The sequence below is a fragment of the Mustela lutreola genome, chromosome 5, assembly GCF_030435805.1.
Source record: "Mustela lutreola isolate mMusLut2 chromosome 5, mMusLut2.pri, whole genome shotgun sequence".
Taxonomy (NCBI): Eukaryota; Metazoa; Chordata; class Mammalia; order Carnivora; family Mustelidae; genus Mustela; species Mustela lutreola.
In genome coordinates this window covers 86,270,031-86,289,867 of record NC_081294.1, presented here as the reverse complement: position 1 = coordinate 86,289,867, position 19,837 = coordinate 86,270,031, and the positions used below count along the sequence as shown (strand labels likewise).

At 41.0% G+C, this 19,837-nt stretch overlaps 1 protein-coding gene across 7 annotated transcripts in view; it reads left to right on the top strand.

Annotated features, from left to right (window-relative positions):
• Positions 1 to 19,837, top strand: part of ANKRD55 (ankyrin repeat domain 55) — a 402,288-nt gene that overhangs the window by 283,390 nt on the left and 99,061 nt on the right. For 5 of the 7 annotated variants that reach the window (XM_059175020.1, XM_059175017.1, XM_059175019.1 and 2 more), the window contains exon 1: positions 4,910 to 5,073. The exons of 1 other annotated variant lie outside the window; for it this stretch is intronic. The gene's annotated coding sequence lies outside the window, so the exon portion shown is untranslated. Of the gene's footprint in view, positions 1 to 4,909; positions 5,074 to 19,837 lie in introns of those variants that run through there. One more of the 7 variants, XM_059175016.1, reaches the window with a different exon arrangement.

Genomic DNA, 19,837 nt, shown 5'->3' with positions numbered 1-19,837 from the left:
TTCATACTCTTGTCATTCTGCTTGTCAGCTGAGACTAGTGTCCACATCCTGTCTGCACATGCTGACCTTTTGGGAAAGGAATTCATTCATTCATTTGTTCATTCATTCATGTATTCACCAATCCAGTCAACAATCCCAGCCCTCTTCTGGGAGCTGGGGATCAGCAATAAACAAAGATCCCTCTCTATTGGCTACTGCTAGGGCGTACCCTCTAGATGCCCTATTCAGGATCATACTGCTCATTCCCCCAGGTGCCAGGCATGGTGCCGGCTGCTGCCCCATGACTGATGACTCCTGGGAATTGCCCTTGGCTAAAAGGAACTATGTTACCCAAGGTAACACCCCTTCCCTGGTGCACTCTGCGTCCAATGACTGGTTGCTGTGGGAATTCAAAGACCCAGCCCCTTTTGTCTCAATTCAGGACAGCCAGAACCACTAGCCCAGCTTCAGAGCTCCCCTTGGGATCAGCTGAGACCTGTGTTCAACTGCACTCCACTCTTTGCCCAGCCTCTGCTTCCTCAGTCCCTTATGCCTGCTGTTCCTGGGAGCACCCCCCACCCAAGCATCCTGCACACAAATCTCCACCTCAGAGCTTTTTCCCAGAGTAATTGTCCTACAGTGTCTGCCTTTGTGAAGTTTATATCCTGGAAAAGGGAGACAGAACATAAACACAGTAAATAGTAACACACTATGTGAAAAGTGACATTGCTATGGAAGAAAGTAGAGTGGGGTTGGGGGATCAGGGATATGGAATGGAGAGAGAATTAATTTTTTTCATTTTTGACACAGTGATCAGAATAGGCCTCTAAGAGAATGTGACGTTTGAGCAAAAGTTTCAAAATTGGCAAGCTGAATGGTCAAAAGCTTCCGAATCCAAACTTGTTGCTGTTATCAGTTAGGATTTTCCAGAGCAATAGAACCAACAGCATATGAGTGTGTGTGTGTGTGTGTGTGTGTGTGTGTGTACATGTATATGCTCCTTAAGGAGATTTACTTCAAGGAAATGTTTCAATTTGGATTTGTTTGCTATTTCTTCATGATGAAATTTAAGTGAAATTATGCATTCTGGGCAGGAATATCACAGATGTAATGTTGTGGCATTTTCATGGCATCCCATAATATGACATATGATCTTGGTTTATCCTCTTACTGGTGATGTAGACTTTGAGCTCATCAGTAGCATGGTATCTACCAGGGGTCTCTACTGTACAGTTATTCTTTTTCTCCTTTGCTATTAATAAGGGTTTTTGTGGGCAGATATTTTGAGGCTATGTAAATACTCCAACTTTTATCCACTAGTTTTAGAATCTATTGGTACTTTTTGTCTGAAATAATGAGGGTCTCAATAATGTGGGTCTCAAACTGTGCTTTTCTAATTCCATCATTTCTTGGACATTTATAAGCAGGCATTATACTATAGGGAAGATTATTCTTTTCCTCTTACCTGGTCATTTACTTATTTATGTCAGGAAAAATGAATGGATGCCCATTTTAATCAAGGGGACTTAATCTGATGCTATAATTCATATTATCAAATCCCAAACTGGACCATTTGGCAGCCCTTTGAGCTATCTTCTGTGTCTTTTGGACATGTCTCCATCACTCTTTGATTGCTTGCTCATCTTCTGGAATTATGAGATGTTCTAAACATTTCTTATATTTTTCCTGTTCCAGACCTGAAATCAATGCTATTCCCTTTCAGTGAAGGCTGGTATTGAGAAACCAAGGTCTGGGCTTTAGGCAGACTCTTCATTGTTGGGGTCCCTACTCCCAAGCTCTCTCAGGGAAAGAGCTAGGAAATATATGTTTTAATGTGTGTGATGTACATGTGTATACATGTGCATACATGTGAAGACATAGATGTATTTGCATGAGTACATAGAAATGTCCATCAGTGTTTATTTCTATACCTTACTCTACATACTGAGCGCTCTAAGTTTACACTGAACTTCCAATTGTAATTCTACGCCAATGATTCATTCCAGCTGTCTCTTTTTATTTATTATTCCCTTGTCTAGTGAGAAACCTGATTCTTATCACCTTATTATATTGACTTACTTTCTAAAATCCTTCTTATATCCTGTTTTTAATCTATCTCCCAAATCCAATGAGCTGCCACCCCTGTTTGGCCATCTTCTCTGAGCCACCAGAATGTTTACTCTCATTTAAACATTTGGCTACAATGATAAAAATACAGACTTGTTCACTAATAGCCTAAACACATTTTCTTTGTAGAAAATGCTACAAAAATTATAGTACAACAGACACTTTGAATGTGTTTGTTTTTTCCAGGCAATTTTGTTGGATTGGCTAAGGTAAAAGTTAGTCTATGGCTCTGAAAGTGTTTTTTCTAAGAAAAGCTGACTGCTTTGTGGGTTTAAATCTATGAGTTGTACAATGAATGTATCACATGAGCCATTGTCCAATGGCTCCCAGTGTGCCACAAAAGAGAAAGGTGGCTACCGTTTTCTTCCAGATTTTTACTTTGTAGAAACAATGAAATGGATGTTGTAGACTTTCTAAGGAGGCTCACATTTTCCCCAAGGCCCAAAGTTAGAAAGCGAAAAAGAATACATGGGGCATGGGTGGGCCTCTTGGTATGCAGTTCAACAGTTAAAAATTATTTAGGAATGTGTTATTTAACTTCTTGGTAGTCCTTGGTAGGAAAGCTATCTTTAAAAAATATATATATTATTTATTTATTCATTCATTCATTTATTTGACAGAAAGAGAGAGAGCACAAGCAGGGGGAGTGGCAGGCAGAGGAAAAGGGAGAAGCAGGCTCTCCACTGAGCGGGGAGCCCAACATGGGACTTGATCCCAGGATCCCCCAGGACCCTGGGATCATGACCTGAGCCGAAGGCAGACATTTAACTGACTGAGCCACCCAGGTGTCCTGATAGCAAAGATATCTTTATAGAATCAATTGACTGTAGTTTCAGAAATGGTTCGTACTGGAAGATCCTCTAGGCTAATCAGATATTGTTCCTTTTCTCTTTACTACATGCATTCTGGTCTGAGCATGATAGATGACAGTGCTAAATGATTTACTCTTAAACCTGCCCTGGAATCATGGGTGTGCTGACATGTTTAACAAAGTCAGCTTGCTAGGAGACAGAGCACTGATTTGCAGTTTTCCTCATTTGCATTTGCTAATGAGATTTGCTCATTTGTGTGGGGTAAATACTCTCACCATGGCCGGTGTTATGCTACCAACCCGACATCCGTTAAGTACATGGTAGGAAGAGATGTACACAATCAGCTCTCATGAGTAAGCACTTCCAGCCTGGGTGTGTGGCCTATGAACCAGTCAAACCTACCCATCCACTTCAGCATTGTCTTCAAACTGCTGCTGACTTAGAAGGGAAAGTTCTTAGAAGGAAAGTTCTGTGCTCTGAAGAGATGAGGGTTAGGGATGTAGATTGGAGTCCTTTCTTGCTTCAGTGTGTTTACGTGCTTGACCTTGACACATGACCGCCCTGTGTTTGCAACCAGCAGGAGGGTTCTTGCTGGAAGTACTAGGGTGGGAAGAGAACAAGTGCAAAAAAATATAAAATAAGCCAATTGCTTTGAAGTCAGAATTAATCCTTATGGCAAAGCATCTGAGATCAGCCACCTCCTATGTTTTCATGGTTCTGTTCTTCCTGAAGACAAGGGTGAACTCAGAGGGAGTTCCAGCTGGGTTCCCGTTAGCAGGATTTGTGGATCTTGAGGTTAAAACTCGCCAAGCAGTAGACACAAGCCGAACTCTGTTTCATAGAGCACCTCTGACCCCCACTGGCTGCTGGCATGTGTTGCATCTTGGGGGCGACCTGGGCTCGGGCGAATGCTGCCCTTCCCCTAACTGCACACTAGTCCTTCCCAGGGGTTGCCGGACCCATTTATTCTTTGCTGTATTACCCGTGTTTCCTACATGGTGCCATCTATTCCTCATTGGGTTTTTTTTTTTTTTTTTCAGTTTTTAAAACTCTTCATCTCTTTCTCCTCTGAAATGGCACATGTGTCTTTTATCATTATATTGTATATGGATTTCATTCGAAGTCATCAGAAAATGAGCCAAGAGAAGGTTTGAGCTGGTTACATTTGTGGTAGGTTTTGATTTCTCTTGTTCTGGTCCTTTAGGTGACAAACACCAGGTGTTACTCCTTTGTTTATGCGAAGCCCTTCAGCTAGGTCAGCAACTGAGCCCATGCTCTCTTGTGCTTGCTGGGGGAGAGCCAAAGCACTGGCCACAAAGAACACTCCCTAAACCTCTGCAGGGAGCCAGGGCAGGGCGGTGAAGAGAAGCTGGGGCCGGAGGGCCACAGAGATCCGTCTATCATCAGGACACCCCATCTTCTGAGCACATTTGAATGTCTGATTCCATCTGCTCATTTTGGTATTTCTCTGGCATTTCTCACCATGACACCTTGGTAGTCTGGTACACGCATTAAAACAAGCCCAGGGAAAGGCAGAGTGTTGGTGGGTAAGAAGCATACTTTCCAGTGGGTTTGCTCAAACCAATTTAGCAATTTCTTACTAACTGCTGACTGTGTGCTAAAAAGAAAGCAATTGTACATCACAGGTATTCCCAGTAGGATATTTTTTTTTAGGGCTCTGTATTAAACTAATGTTGATTTTTGAATTGGGACCTGAATCCAGTTGTTAATCCCCTTTTTAGAAGGAGATTTGTATTGTCATTTCTAACTTAGTCTTCTCTCGCTATTTGGAGTCATCACCCAACTGTGACTGTCCCTGCTGACTAGCAATATTCTTATCTTTCTGTGTATTACTTTCAAAGATAAAATTCAGGGTTTCTTATCCTAAAGAACGGCTTTCTGTCTTGTTTTTCACGGCCAGCAGAGGGCGCCAGGGTAAGGCTCACAGGAGTGTGAGAACAGTGCACTCCCAAGAGGTGAAAGATCCCCTACCTCTCCAGAGAAGTGACATTTCACCCGAGGGTTTCCCAGCACACACACAAAAGGGCTGAGAAATAGAGCTGCATCTCCTGGGACCACAGGTAAAATAATCTTGACCTGGGACTGAGAAGAGCTTTGCAACCACATCCACCCCTGGCTAGGGGAGAGAAAGCAGGTTAGTGCTTCTTTGAGAATCATAAAAACAAAAGGAGGGAGCGGCAGAATCCTGGATCTGGGCCATTATTTGTCATCATCACCACAAAACTTGGGGCTAGGGGGTGGCGAGCAGAGATATTCATGAGATCAGGAACAAATCAAGCTCTATGGTGATAAACTTTATATGGATATTATTTTGTCACTTGTCACATTTTTTTTCCTGTTCTGTTTCTTCCTGTCCTGTAGATAATCCCAAAATTGTATAAAAGTAATCTCTTTAACTTAATAAGGTGTATATTATAGTCCTACATACTATTCTGTGAGTTTTGAATGGCCAGTGTCTGATGATAGAAAATTTATAAAGTTCCCTGGCACATTGCAATGGCATCATCAGCCAGTGTCTCTGTGCTAAAAATTAACTTGTGGGTCAGTTTTACTTCTTAATACTGGGTAACGCTGAACAATAAAAAGCTATGGTATAATTATCATTTTCAGGGAGCACACAAAGCAAACCAAGGACTACAGATAAATATAAAATTTGGTCCTTGAATACAAAAAGCTGATTGCCCTGCTAGGAAGATGTGCATGGCCCAAAAATATACCAAAGAAGTATCAGGTAATCTATTTAATGGTAATGATGATAATAATACTAACTACTGTGTATTGAGTGCTTACTCTTTCCTAATCACTGTGTTAAATCCTTTTATGTATCTTTTCTCACTAAATCCTCAAAACATCTTTATGAGGTAGGTACTATTATTATTGTCATTTTAAGGATAAGGTAACTGAGGCACACAGAGCTTAAATAACTTACCAGGATTTTATTCCAGGCTGTCTGACCCCCAAGACCATGCCCTTAAAGATCCAGTGATCTATACTGCCTCAGGAGAACAGTGGGAGTTCTAAGGTAGGAGATAGGTGTGGCCTAGAGGAGGCCTTCTTGGAGGAAGGCTTGGGAAGAGTGAGGAGTGTGGTTTTGAGGATGATGTGGAGGAGAGGGAATGAGAGCACACAGAGGCAGAGAACCGAAAATGCTCAAGGCAGTTTGGGCTTCCAGGAGTAAAACGGCTGTCTGCTGTAAATTCTTTGCGCATGTACGTAAGTGAACGGCAGATGGTTGCTTGGGAAAAGCAAGTTGAAGTCAGGTAATGGAAGGACCTCCTAGAATAACACCTTCCAAAAGCTAGGGTTGAAAAAGGTAGAGCTGGAGCCAGGATAGACAGTAAGTAGATCACTTCAGTTATTCTCCATGTGAGGCCATGAAGGGAAGTCCTTGAGTGGTGGGCAGGAAATGACAACCGGAGATGAGCTGTCCCCAGTGGGACCTGGCTAAATTCTGGCCCCAGGCACTTTATATTCTAATCCCTACCAGGAAGTATCAACTACTAGTATATTTTACAACTTTGGCACTTTCACCTAAAAAATAAACTATATCTGGCAGGTACTCCATATTTTTTTAAGATTTTATTTATTTCTTTGTCAGAGAGAGAGAGCATGCACCAGCAGGGGGAGCAGCAGTCGGAGGGAGAAGCAGACTCCCCACTGAGCAAAGAGCCCAACGAGGGTCTCAGTCCCAGGACCCTGAGATCATGACCCAAGCAGAAGGCAGATGCGTAACAGACTGAGCCACCCAGGCATCCATGATAGTACTTTATTACTTTTTTTTTCATATACCTGTCCCTGTCCCAGGTGGGCTTAGAAATTATCACCATCATCATCATCATCATCACCATGTTACTGATGGGGAAACTGAGGCTCAGAGAGAACATGACTTACTAAGAACCTCCCAAATAGGACATAACTGAGACAAAGCTCAGATCCAGATCATCCTACCCCAGGACACTCAGGAATGCACTCTGCCAATGCTGACTGAGCAGCCATAATACACCATGTGCCTGATGTTGGGTGTCCAGAGATAAGTTACTCTACCCACTCCTTAGGGAGCTCACAGCGTTTAAGTGAATAAGAAAAACAGTTGCTAACAATAGGTGAGAAAGTCTGTTCCAAGCATCTCAACATTTGTAATTGGGATGACTGTGTATATAAAAATGTATATATAAAAATGCACTTTTTGAAAGTAAAAGGTTAATTAACAGGCAGTTTATTTCATCTCTCACTTCATGCCTGGGAACAGCTGAAAACGAACAGCTGCCCTTCCTACTGAGTGGGATCAAAATATGATGAGTCTGATCTGTACAGTTTGCCAGAAAGTCACTCTCACCACTTCAGTCACTTCTTTCTGAGTAGAGAAGGCAAGTGCTGACTGTTACCAGCCCGCCACCTGCTGGAGCCAAGCAGAACTAACCCGAAATTCCAGGGAAGAGGCTCACATAGGCAATCTAGTAAGAATGTTCTCTTCTTTGGACCTTAGAGTGTGAGTTGACACGCCATAGTTGCTCCCAGCCACCCTTTACATTGGTTAGCTTGGTGAAATGGGATCCTGAGGAGGCTTCTGGGAAAGGAAGTCATAAAGATTTTGTAAGCTGTGGCGTCAGACAGATCTAAGCGCATGCCTAACTTGGCCACAGCACTTGCTATGTCATTCAGAAAATACTAGTCAGCCTCTCTAGACCTGTTGCGCTGTCCGTAAGTTGAGATTCCTAGCCATCAAATGTGTGTTGAATGAATGAATGAAGAGAATGCATGAATACATTTTTGGTCGTTGGATTAGGGAAAAAAAATAAATACATATATTCATAATATCAATATTTTTATAATTATATATATATATATATATATATATATATATATCACCTGTTGTAGCATATGATACCAAGGCAAGAATAAATGGTAGCTAGGAGGTATTATCAGTAGAGCAGCGTGGTAACCAAAACCAAGTTCATATGCCTGACGTGCGGCAAAGCTGATCACTGAGACAGACAGGAAAGGGTTTACTGCAGAGAGAACTCGCTGTGGAGATGGAAGGGCAAGCCTCAAATCCACCTCCCCTCACTGGGATTAGAACAAGTTTTACATTTGTAATGATTGGGATTATGCACATGTTGGAGAAAAAGGTGGGGAAATAATAATAATAATAATAATAATAATAATAATAATACTATCCATGACGAAGGATGGAGCATCCACATTGAGCAAACATGTGTGTAACATACTTCCCATATTCACTTTGGGGTGGAGATTGAACATTGAAATGCGGCAAAAGTTAAGGCCCTGACATCAGGAGGTGATCTGTAAAACAAGGAGAGTGTTGTGCTCATTCTCCCAAAGTTGGTATAAACTGGATGGGGTCTAGAACTCCTTATCTCTGGGAAGGAATGCAGAGCCTAGCTTGTTCATAGGCTAGAATCGTATTCGTGACCTTGGTCTATGTCAGCCCAGGCCTCTGTGGAGACAGCTAGTGGATTTGCTAGTGGGGTCTGAAAAGAAACAATAGCTGATTAGGGAGAAACAAGTCTCTGGAAAACAAGCTTTAAACTTTCTGTTAGTTTCAACCTCCTTAATCCTATGGGGCACGATTTCAGAAGTTATATAGGAATACAAGTCTAGAGGGAATTTTTGGAGGAATAACCGATGGATTCTTGCATTTCAGCTTTATAAAAATTCCAAAAACCAAATTCTTCATGTTGCAGATGAAGAAAATAAGGCTCAACAAATTCAAGTATAGTAGACACCAGTGGTTATCTACATAATACCCTCCTTTCCTTTGGGCAGAGTTCACTTTTATTCAAATGCCCATATCTCCCCAGGTGGCTTTGGCTTAAATAGTTTCTGTAGGCCAGTCACAGGAATCCCATCCTTCTTTTTGGAGATTGGCTTAGGTGGGAACAAGGGACCTAGTTATGTTCAACAAATCATGAAATGAGGTGTGCTGGGGGGATCCTAGGAAAGGATTACTAGCTAGTAAAAAGAGATACATAGGAAGGAAAATTTACATTTTTTTCTTCAGGTGTTGTGTCTGGATGTAATTCAGGAAATCAAATAGCTAAAGACAATACCAATACGTAAGATGACAGAGTAGAAAAACAGAACCTGCATTGTGATGTTATCAAGCTTTTGAAACAAGCAATCCTACAGAATTTCTATCCAAGACTTCTTAATATACAAGATAGTTATTCTTCTTTTTAAGCCTTTGAGGCTTAGTTTCCTATTACTTGCAATGAAAAGCTTCTTAATAGATTGATTAAGTAACTTGGTGAAGTTCACACATCTAGCAAATAGCAGATCTACCTCTTAATTTCCCCACCCTTCTACCCACCCCCTCACTCCCAGTTCAGGTCCTCTGGACAGGCCTGTGAGCACAGGAGTGGGAACCCTGAGCAGCATCAGGACCCTCGTGCCTGGAGCAATTGTATAAAGTCTCTGGAGACAGCAAATCCAGCTAGTGACTGAAGAGTTACTAACTAGAAGAGGAGACAGAGAAAACTGGACTGAATCATTCCTGGGATGACTCTTGTAGCCATTCCTGTTCTTTATACCACGTTCTTCCAGATCTAAGAAACCCACTTCCTTAAGAATTTCCTATCTAGTCTTGGGGTGGCTGGGTGGCTCAGTCAGTTAAAGGTCTGCCTTCAGATCAGGTCATGATCTCGGGGTCCTGGGATTGGGCCCCGCATTGAGCTCCACATGTAGCTCCTGGCTCTGCCCCCCCCCCCACCCGCCAACACTTGTGCTCTCTCTCACTCACTCTCTCTCAAACAAATAAAATCTTTTCAAAAAAGTTTTTAAAAAAGAATTTCGTATCTGTTCTTTTCCTCTCTGATTCACCCTCCCTACATTGCTTATAAAACTTTCTTGCCATGAATTCTTAAAAGAAGACTGCGCTAAATTACTCTTATCACAAAGTTCTAGGACAGTTATGGTTACAAATGCTTTTACTTTTGATCAATGTTGAACACTGCAGATATGCCCAACTAAGAAATAAAAACAGGACAACTTATTTTTAAAAACAATTTTCAGAGGAAAGTTGTGGAGCCATACATGGTTTCGGCTTTTTTCCTTCAAAATGAGTAGGAGGCAGCACGAGTTCTGATTCATTAACTTATCAGGGTTAATCATTTAAATATAATCTTCAACATGTTTTCAAAGGTTAGGAAGCCATTTGTGCATTGTCAAAGCTCCATTTCCCAGCACAGTTCTTCCTGAATGAATAATAATTCATCTTTTCTTGTTTTCCCCTACATCCCACACTGACCTCCAATCTTAGATGAGGTGATACCCTCTGGGGAAGGGACTTAGCACAAGTTCTGTTTTGTTTTCCCAGAAAAGTAGTCCTGCTTTGCCCAGCTGTAGCCGGCATCATACTACCACTGTCTTCAAAAACAACCTAAATATTGCACAAAATATCTAAAGCAGTTGTCTGAAGTCTCTGGAGACAGCAAATCCAAACCAGACTTGAAAGAAAGTCCATAACCTGAGTTCCACATTCTTCCCAGAAATTTTCCTACAGACATTTTCAAATTGCAGAATGGAGGCATACAACCAGAGTCTCCTTGGACTGAAGAGGCAGAAGTCAGAATTTGGAGCAGCTTGGAGTTTACTACCAGGGGATCCAAGTCTTGGAGGAGGGAGGTGAGCAGAGAAGGACACTGAAATTCTGCATAGACATCCCCTCTGAGATCAGAGATCTCATTAGTACTGGGGAGGCAGAAGTCATCACGAAAGCCTTACTAAGCTTGGTACAAATCCCAGGCTTTGAACTGAAACCTCAGAAGAGTCATGCCCTAAGAATAAGAGGCATGCTATATGAATAAGGACCAATCCATAGGAGTAGGAAAACACTGAAATGGACTAGCTCCAAGAAGCTAAAATCAAGTTTTCTCAAGATCTTGACTATCTACCTGCCAGAAGAAAACAACCTTGGAAGAGGATGACATTATCTTTATAATTTTTCATTGATGTCTGGCATATAACCAGAAATGATGATGCATGTGAAAATATAGGGGATCAAACTACTAAAATCCAAGTTTAAAAATATGGATAATAGAAAAAAGAGTTTTAAGTGATTCAGATATTGACATTAGCCCACAGATGGTTTAAAATAACCATGAGGGGCGCCTGGGTAGCTCAGTTGGTTGGGCGATTGCCTTCAGCTGAGGTCATGATCCCAGAGTCCTGGGATTGAGCCCTGCATTGGGCTCCCTGCTCAGTGGGAAGCCTGCTTCTGCCTCTCCCACTCCTCTGCTTGTGTTCCCTCTATCGCTGCATCTCTCTCTGTGTCAAATAAATAAATAAAATCTTTAATAAAAAAATAAAAATAAAATAATCATGATTAGTATGTTCAAGAAAATATAGGAAATGGTAGAAGAGAAGTTGGAGAATTTCAACAGGAAAATAAATCTGTTTTAAAAAGAAGCAAACAGTAAAATTTTAAGAGCACCAAAAATATCAATTATAGATCTAATGAAGGATATATAGTAGTCCTGCACTTAAAATTACAAAAAAGTACTAAGAGAAGTAAAAGAAGACCTCAATAAATGAAGGAAGATAACATGAACATAGGATTCAAGGATGTAACATTGTTAAGATATCAGTTCTTTCCACATTCATCTCTAGAGTCCGTACAATCCCAACAAAAATCTTAGCAGCTTTTTTAAATTGGTAGAAACTGACAAGCTACTTGTAACACGTATATGGAAATACAGAGGATCTGAAAGAACTGAGGCAGTCTTGAAGGAGAAAAACAAAACCAGATATCAAAGCTAGAGTAATTAAAAGCGTGTGGTATTAGTATAAGAATAAACAGTAGACAGTGGAACAGAATACGGTTTAATAGATCCACATCCATATGATCAGTCACTTCCTTCACGACAAGGACACCACAGCAATTCAGTGAAAGAAGGACAGATGGCCTTTTCAATAAATAGCACTGGCTCAAATGGAAAAAAAGGAGCTTGGCCCTCACCTTAAACCATATATAAAAATTCATTCAAGATGGATCAAATTCTTAAAGTTGAAAAGTAAAACAACCAAACTTGTAGAAGAAAACATGAGAAACATCTTCAGGACCCCAGGGGAGGCCACAGTTTCTTAAATAGGACACAGGCAATTCTGATAAATTGGATTTAATTAAATTAAGAAATTCGATTCAATAAATGACACTGTTAAGAAAATAGAAAACCAAACCCTAGATTGGCATGCACACACACAGACATCTAACAAAGGATTTATATCAAGAACATCTTTAAAAAAAAAAAAAAAAAAAGATTTTATTTATTTATTTGGGAGAGAGACAGTGAGAGAGAGCATGAGCGAGGAGAAGGTCAGAGAGAGAAGCAGACGCCCCGTGAAGCTGGGAGCCCGATGCAGGACTCGATCCCGGGACTCTAGGGTCATGACCTGAGCCGAAGGCAGTCGTCCAACCAACTGAGCCACCCAGGTGTCCCTATATCAAGAATATCTTTTTAAGTGTTTTATAAATCCATAAGAAAACAATAGCACGATTTTTAAAACTGGACAAGAATCCTGAGCAGGCATTTTGCAAAGATATCAAAATGGTCAAATTGCAAATGAGAAGGTGCTCAGCACCATTACCCATGAGGGAAATGCAAATTAAAACCACATCTTGAGACCATATGTTGTTCATAGTCCAGAAACACCCGTATTTCTCCTGGAAAAAAACAATTGCAAAACCACAGCTCTAAATACCAGGAAGTGAATTAAAATAAGTGTGAATAATTATAAACAGCCTGGTTTAATTCAAAGAGTGAGGTTTCTCTTAAAGGTTTTCATGTTGCAGTGAAATGAATTTTAATTCCCCGTTTTAAGTGCATAAGAAACTTTCACCAGCCTACTGCAAAAAGTGAAAGCCTCTCACAGAAACCTCACTCTTGGAATTAAACATGACTGTTTGCAATTATTGAAATCTATCCAAATTCATTTCTTGGTATTTAAAACTGTGGTTTTAAAATTGCTTTTTGATGAAGAAATGTCGGAGAAACCTGCGTGCACAGCCTTTTAAAATCCCTCTCTGAGATGTGGGACTTGAGTGTCAGTAGATGTAATAACAGTGCAAAAATGTGTCTATTTAGTGAGCCATGAGAAAATCTGCTTATTATGGAGCAGTGAGAAAAAGTAGTGTGTGGACATGCACGGCACAGTGAAAATATGCACAGTTTACAATCTCTGGGAATGAAGCCTAGGGTTGGGTGAACTGAAGAGGTGTGAGAAGCAGTTTGGGCCCCACATCCACTTGGTTCGCTGTAGCTCTGGCCCCTCGCTGCCCGCTGCTCTTCCTCTCCATGTCACTGGTTCTCACAATGGTGATGTTCATGATGTGTTAGTACAGAAGTTTACACACCACCATACAACAGCATTTTAAAACTTTTTGTTCTATGTTGGTATGTAATTGGTTTCCTTTGCAATTCTGTGCTTTTTATTTTATGCATTTGTCCTGATAAGGAGTCCATAGGTTTTACCAGGCTGCCAAAGAGGTCCTTGACACGCATAGAAAAAAAGATGAAGTTCCCACCTTAACTCATTACTGACTTATTACTTATTATGCATTATCACATAACGTGTTGCTAAACAGGTCTTCAGATGTCCAGATACCTCGTCAGGGCTAGAAGCCCCATCCTTCACAGAGCCTTGCTGAATGGCTTGCATAAAGTCAATGCTCAAAATGTTTTTTGGTTTATTAATAGTATAAGTCAGGGCTTAGGCCTGAAGTTAGACTACCTCAATTCAAAATCTAGCTCTTGAACTTTGGGCAAGTGACTTAACTTCTCCAAACCTGAATTTTCTCATCCGCAGATGAAGTTATTAATACTACCTTTCTCATGTGGCTCCTGTAAGAATTAAATGAAAAAAAAAAAAAAAAAAAACACACATAAAGAGCCTGGCCTAGCATCTGCCTCATAGTAAACTCTTAATGTAAATTATCTGTTAATTAGGAACATATTTTTATCCATGAAAGTTTTGTGTGAAATACTGTGGCCAGATAGCAGCTAGGGATCATGGGACTTAAAGGGAATTGAAAAGGTGAGGGGAGATCCAAAGGGCCAGGTTCACTCCAGAGGAAATTCAGATTTGAGAGCACAATGAGGCAATCAGTGCTGATAGGCTGACTCACATCTAGTCGTAGACATATCTTTGTGTTGAAAAGTGTGATCAAGTACTCCTGTCCCTCACATTGCCCAGTTCTCAAAGTTGCAGGTCCTTGGCTAGGAGATCATCCCCAGAAGGCACCTGTGATAGTTAGCCAATGTTGGTTTCCACCCACAGAGCAAGAGTAGGCATGGACCAGTGGAGACAACACTGGCCTGGGTCATCATACCTCTGTGACCTTGGTTTCTCTTTGGTAAAATCAGAGTATTAGACTGGTTGTTCTCCTGATGTCAGGATATACGAAGGAATCTGCTTATTTCAGAGGATGATTATGTTCTAACCGTAGAACTGGGTCTTAGAACAGCTAACCACCGGCACCTGCCTCACAGATGCTGGCCTTGAAGAGGAAGGATAACTTTCCAAGAGGCAGGAAAGTTTCTGAACACACAAGTCTTGCTCTGGAAAGTAGTCTAGAAGCATAATAATGTGAGAAGGGATAAAATGTACCCTTAGTTTATACCTATCCATACGGAGAAATTGGGCTGAAAAATACTTCTCCTTTCTGATTATTAGGAGTTCAGGTATACAGTAGGTCTAAGAATAGGCAGCTCATTTATGAAGCATGTTGGGATAGTGAATAATGGCACCAGATATCAGGCGGGTGCTCAGTGAGTATCCAATACATACTTCCTTTTTTATTTTTAAGATTTTATTTATTTGAGAGAGAGAGAATGAGAGAGAGAGAGAGAGCATGATAAGAGGAGGGTCAGAGGGAGAAGCAAACTTCCTGCTGTTCAGAGAGCCTGATGCAGGACTCCATCCCAGGACTCCGGGATCATGACCTGAGCTGAAAGCAGTCGCTTAACCAACTGAGCCATCCAGACGCCCCCAATACATTCTTCTCCATCAGTGGTCAGTGAATGATCTTCTCTAAAACATCAATCATTCTAACTCAGCTGTTTGGTGTTTCACTGAGAAAAACCTAAGAATTCTGATTTGGACTTCTATTTGTACATGGTCAGCGTAGAACTTAATACACAAGAGTATGCTTGCATGCAAACAGAATTACATGAAAAGCACTTAAGCATGCTGATTTCCCCTTGTGGAGATTATCGTTGCCAGAGGGGGAATTCAGAAATCATCATAGCCACCTGTTATTCCCATCAATTATTAGTTGCCTGATAATGAAAATCACTTTTCTCACATCTCAGTTTATCAGGCAAATAGTGAAAGCCTCTCCCTGTATGTTCTTTCTCTCTTAAGTTATAACAAAGAGAATATATAATCAAATGACAACTCTATTCCTATGCCCATAGTATTTTGGTTTGTTTGTGTAACTGGATGAAGCAAAGTTTAAGCCTGTTGTCTGCTTGGAGATTCAGAGATTAATTGAGATTTAGCTCTTAAAAGTTATTGTTTTGTTTCCTAAAACCTCACCATCCCTAAAATCTCATGCTGCAAATTAAGATCTTTTTTCCTTCTATTTCTCAATTTGGATTTCAACAGAATGTGTTTCCCTGAGGGAAAGGAGGGGAAATGTCAGAATATAAACTCTGGAAGCTTACATCCTGCAGAGAGATGAAATGTTCCACCAAGCAAAAGTTGCCTAAAGGCTAATATATTGCTACACGTAGAGCTTCCACAGCACATCTCTACTGACAAACTGGACAAATCGGCCAAAGTAGGACTCAGGCATGGTTTTACCCAGAAACATGCAGCCTAGGTCCATATGATACCCAAAAGTTGGTTACTTTAGGGACCCAAAACCTACCAAACCAGTTGTTTAGCATAATTTAAATCAGATACAGTACATAACAGTTTGGCTAAAATTTTTAATTCTCTGCTTTGTGAGCTTAATATAAATCTGTTTGCTCTAATGCCACTTTCAGTGGAGAAGAAAACAGATATATTTTTAATTGTGTCTCACAAAAAGATTGTGAAATCCAAAAAGGGATTGCTGGGTATCAACTCAGCATTTCAAAACTGTTATCTGGCACAAGCTCATGTGAAAACATCCTTTTGGACAATGTGTAAAGGAAACCCCCAAACCTTTGATGTCACTAAATTGTTGATGCTGTACTCATGCAACCCGAACGTCGCCTCGACCAGCGGAGCAATAATCCAAACTTCCTTATTTTTTCTTCCTACAAATGAAGGAAAATTATTTTCTCTGACAATTATTGGTTGAATTATCAACTCTCTGAGTGTGTTTGTAAAATGAGGAGAGTTAAGATAATTTTTTGCTCTAATGTATTATATGATTCTTGGAATATTCAGAATTTTTTTCAAGACATATAACAGGAGGAGTTCCGGGGTTAAGATTCTCATGAGAGGAAAAAGAGATTAGAGGCAGAGCTAGAAAGAGATTAGATACATTATAGATGATACCAGAGAAAAAGCACACTGGCTTCAAGCAGGAGAGGATTTCATCTAAACCCCATTTCTTTATTTAAAGGGTCAGATCTGGGTCCTGTGAGCAATTTCATCACCCTACCTTCATTCTTCCCTCAGGGACAAAATCCTTCCAAAGCCCCTGGGTTTACTCATTCTTGCTCATAAAAGCCTGACTTAAAGGCTCAGACACAGGACCTCTGTTCAGGCTCTGTCAGTGTCAGAACCAACCTGGATAACTGATACATTAGCATACAAATAAGAAGGCATGAGTCTGAGTGATTTGCTGGGAAATAATTCAGTGTAGTTGAATAAGTATTAGGGAAGCATCTATAATGATCAACAGTGTGTAGAACAGAAGAGAACTTGGTCCAGTTCTCGTGATAACAAAGTTCCCCCTTCTTTCCACCATACCATTTCCTCCCACTCTGCCCCCAGAATAATCCTGGCTTCTGAAGGGGTAGAAGGCCTGAGATATGTGGAAAATATTATTTGAGCTTGTCTATTTTTTTTTCATAGCAAACATTACCGACCAACTCCACCAGCCATAGGTGCAGCCGTAGGGGAAGTGAATCCTAGCCGTTCCGTCAGAACTGGTGTCCAGTCAACACGGTATCTGCCCACAGGGCCTTTGCTGAGCAGTTATGGAACTGAAATTTAAACAGACCAAGGAAAGACAGGGTGGTCAGGAAGGAAAGAGCAAATATAGGCTCCCCCCACAAAGCGTGCTGGGAAAAGTGCTTCTCCCTCTTCTGATTTTCACTGAACAAACTTTGAAGAGACATTAATATCTTGGGATCTATCCTGATATCGTACAGCTTGGACTCTGATTTTTTCCTGTGAAAGGAGTCAAAACTCTTGGAGCAATGAACTCCAAAAATTCTGAAATTATGCTCAGTAGTTTCCTTGGAGACCTCGAAAAGCAAGGCTTTGATCAAAAAATCATGGGATATGGCAGAATATGCATCCAGTTTCAAAAGACCCACTCTTGAGAAGAACCCGATTACAGAATTTATTGTTAAGGAAACTGGTATAAAATATGCAGTGCTAAAGGATGTGCTTCAGACCGCAAGTGCTAGAAGAATTCAGTAAGGTAGCTAAGACAGTATTCATATATATCAAGCTCTTTAGGCACTGGGTAATTTACACAGTGGTATGCTGGTAAATTAGCTCTCTAAAAAACAAAAAGTATTCCTCACTGGTAGTATTTGCCAATTTCCACGGTGTAAATATTCCCACCGTTGCTAATTTCAAGCTACCAAAGTACCTCATAAAATTCCTCAATACTTCACAGTTATCTCTAGAGAGCAGGTAGGTGCTGACTTCAGTGCACCACTGTTTTGCTATCCCATTTTATCCAACAGCATTTTAAGATAAGGGCCACTATTATTTCCAGTGTACATATTGGGAGAAATATAATTTGCCCAAATGCACAGGACTAGAATGGGGGCAGAACTCTGAAGGAAACTCAGGCTCTATGACCCTAATAACATCTAGCCATAGGCTGTACTCCTCCGTTAACCTAAAAACCGCCACAGATATTCCAGGTGGTAACCAATCCCCACCTCTGCCTCACCTCTATGACGGATGCATTTTTTGTGGCCCCTTGGGGATTCAGTTAATATTTATAGGTCTTTACTGCCCAGGAGAGTATCTTGGTGTAAAAGCCCAATGAGTGAATATTTTACTTAGTACTTGAAATATTTTTTGGCCCCTTGCTACCTAAAAAATGGGCCAACCAGCAGCAGCATCTGGGAACTTGGTAGAAATCCAGACTGTTTCTTACTTAGATCTGCTAAGTCAGAAACTGTCCCGTAAGATGATCCCCAGATGATATGTATGCCCATTAAAATTTAAGAAGCCTCGCTTTAGACTACAGCAATCAAGGCGGGGCTCTCATGTGCCAAGAATGTGTCACATTGTATGTTGTTTTGCAGTTGGCAGTGACAGGCACTGACACAACACACTCTATCCTATCCCATCCCCTTTGTGGTCGTTAGGGGTACAGTCTGTGGTCATAAAACAGAGAGACTCCACGGACTGAGACTCAGCCTCATTAGCACTATTCTGAGCAAACAGCCACAGACTTCTCTTGCATTAACCTGCTTAGTAACCTCAGATTTTGTTTTTCTAATTCTACAAGAAACATTGGAGAGCCAAGTTCAGCTGGCTTCCTCACAAGGATTTCCTCTCAGAAAAATTAATGCAAAGAAAAATAACTTCTAAACACTCGAGAGTCTGTCAGGAAGTGGTGGGGAGGAGTGAGCCTGCTGGAGCCAGACCTCTCTGATGTGCTAGCTTAATTCAAACCACAGGACTTCATTTGAACTTGGCCAATCATTCATGAGTTGAAAATAGAAGGAAAGGATATGTGGCCAAAGTTAGAACTTTTAAAAACACTTTTGAGATGTTCACTAAATTCGCCATCCACACATTTTAAAAGCACTGTGGGTTGGGTTTCTATTATGTTTCGTTTTCTGTTTTCCCAAGCCATCAGGGTGCTGAGCAAACGGCCACAACCCAGAGGCAATTGAAGGTAAATCCCTGTGGATCCCAGTTGAGATACAAGTCTAGAAATGAAACAAATGCAGTTCAGAAAAAAAAAAAATTAAAGATCTATTTGGGGGACGCCTGGGTGGCTCAGTTGGTTAAGCAGCTGCCTTCGGCTTGGGTCATGATCCCGGCGTCCTGGGATCGAGTCCCACATCGGGCTCCTTGCTCCGCGGGGAGCCTGCTTCTCCCTCTGACTCTGCCTGCCATTCTGTCTGCCTGTGCTCGCTCTCTCTCCCTCTCTCTCTCTGACAAATAAATAAAATCTTTAAAAAAAAAAAAAAAAGATCTATTTGGGATTTTAAAATAAAGACCAAAATTATTCATGCTCATCAGTGGGTACCAGGCTAAATACATCCCACTGGGATAGCAGGGTGAAAATTCCCTTCCCGTTTTTCATCTGACCAAGGTAGAGTAGCAAGCGTGCCTTCTAGAGGCCAGAAGAGCAACATTATTCAACAGAAGGATAGAAGGAAAAGCGTTCCATCTGCCCAGGTATGGGGAGGGTTACTGTGTTCTTACAGAGGGTGGTCCTTCAGAGATATTTCTTCAGGCTTCTAGTGACCAAGAATAGCATCCCAGGACTCTGAGGTGCCAGGAGGCCACAAAAGGTAGCCTCATAAATCATCCTTACACTGAAAGCTTCTTATTAATAGGAACCACATGCCTATTTTGGTCACCACCATGCCCCCAGTACCAACAGCATTGCCTGGTACCTAATTAATGTTCATTAAATATTTATCATATGATGGATGAATGAATAAAGCCATTGTTCCAGATTAACCTCAGCATGCTAGAAATGCCTGATAAGTACTCACCATGATGTGCATGAAGGTAGA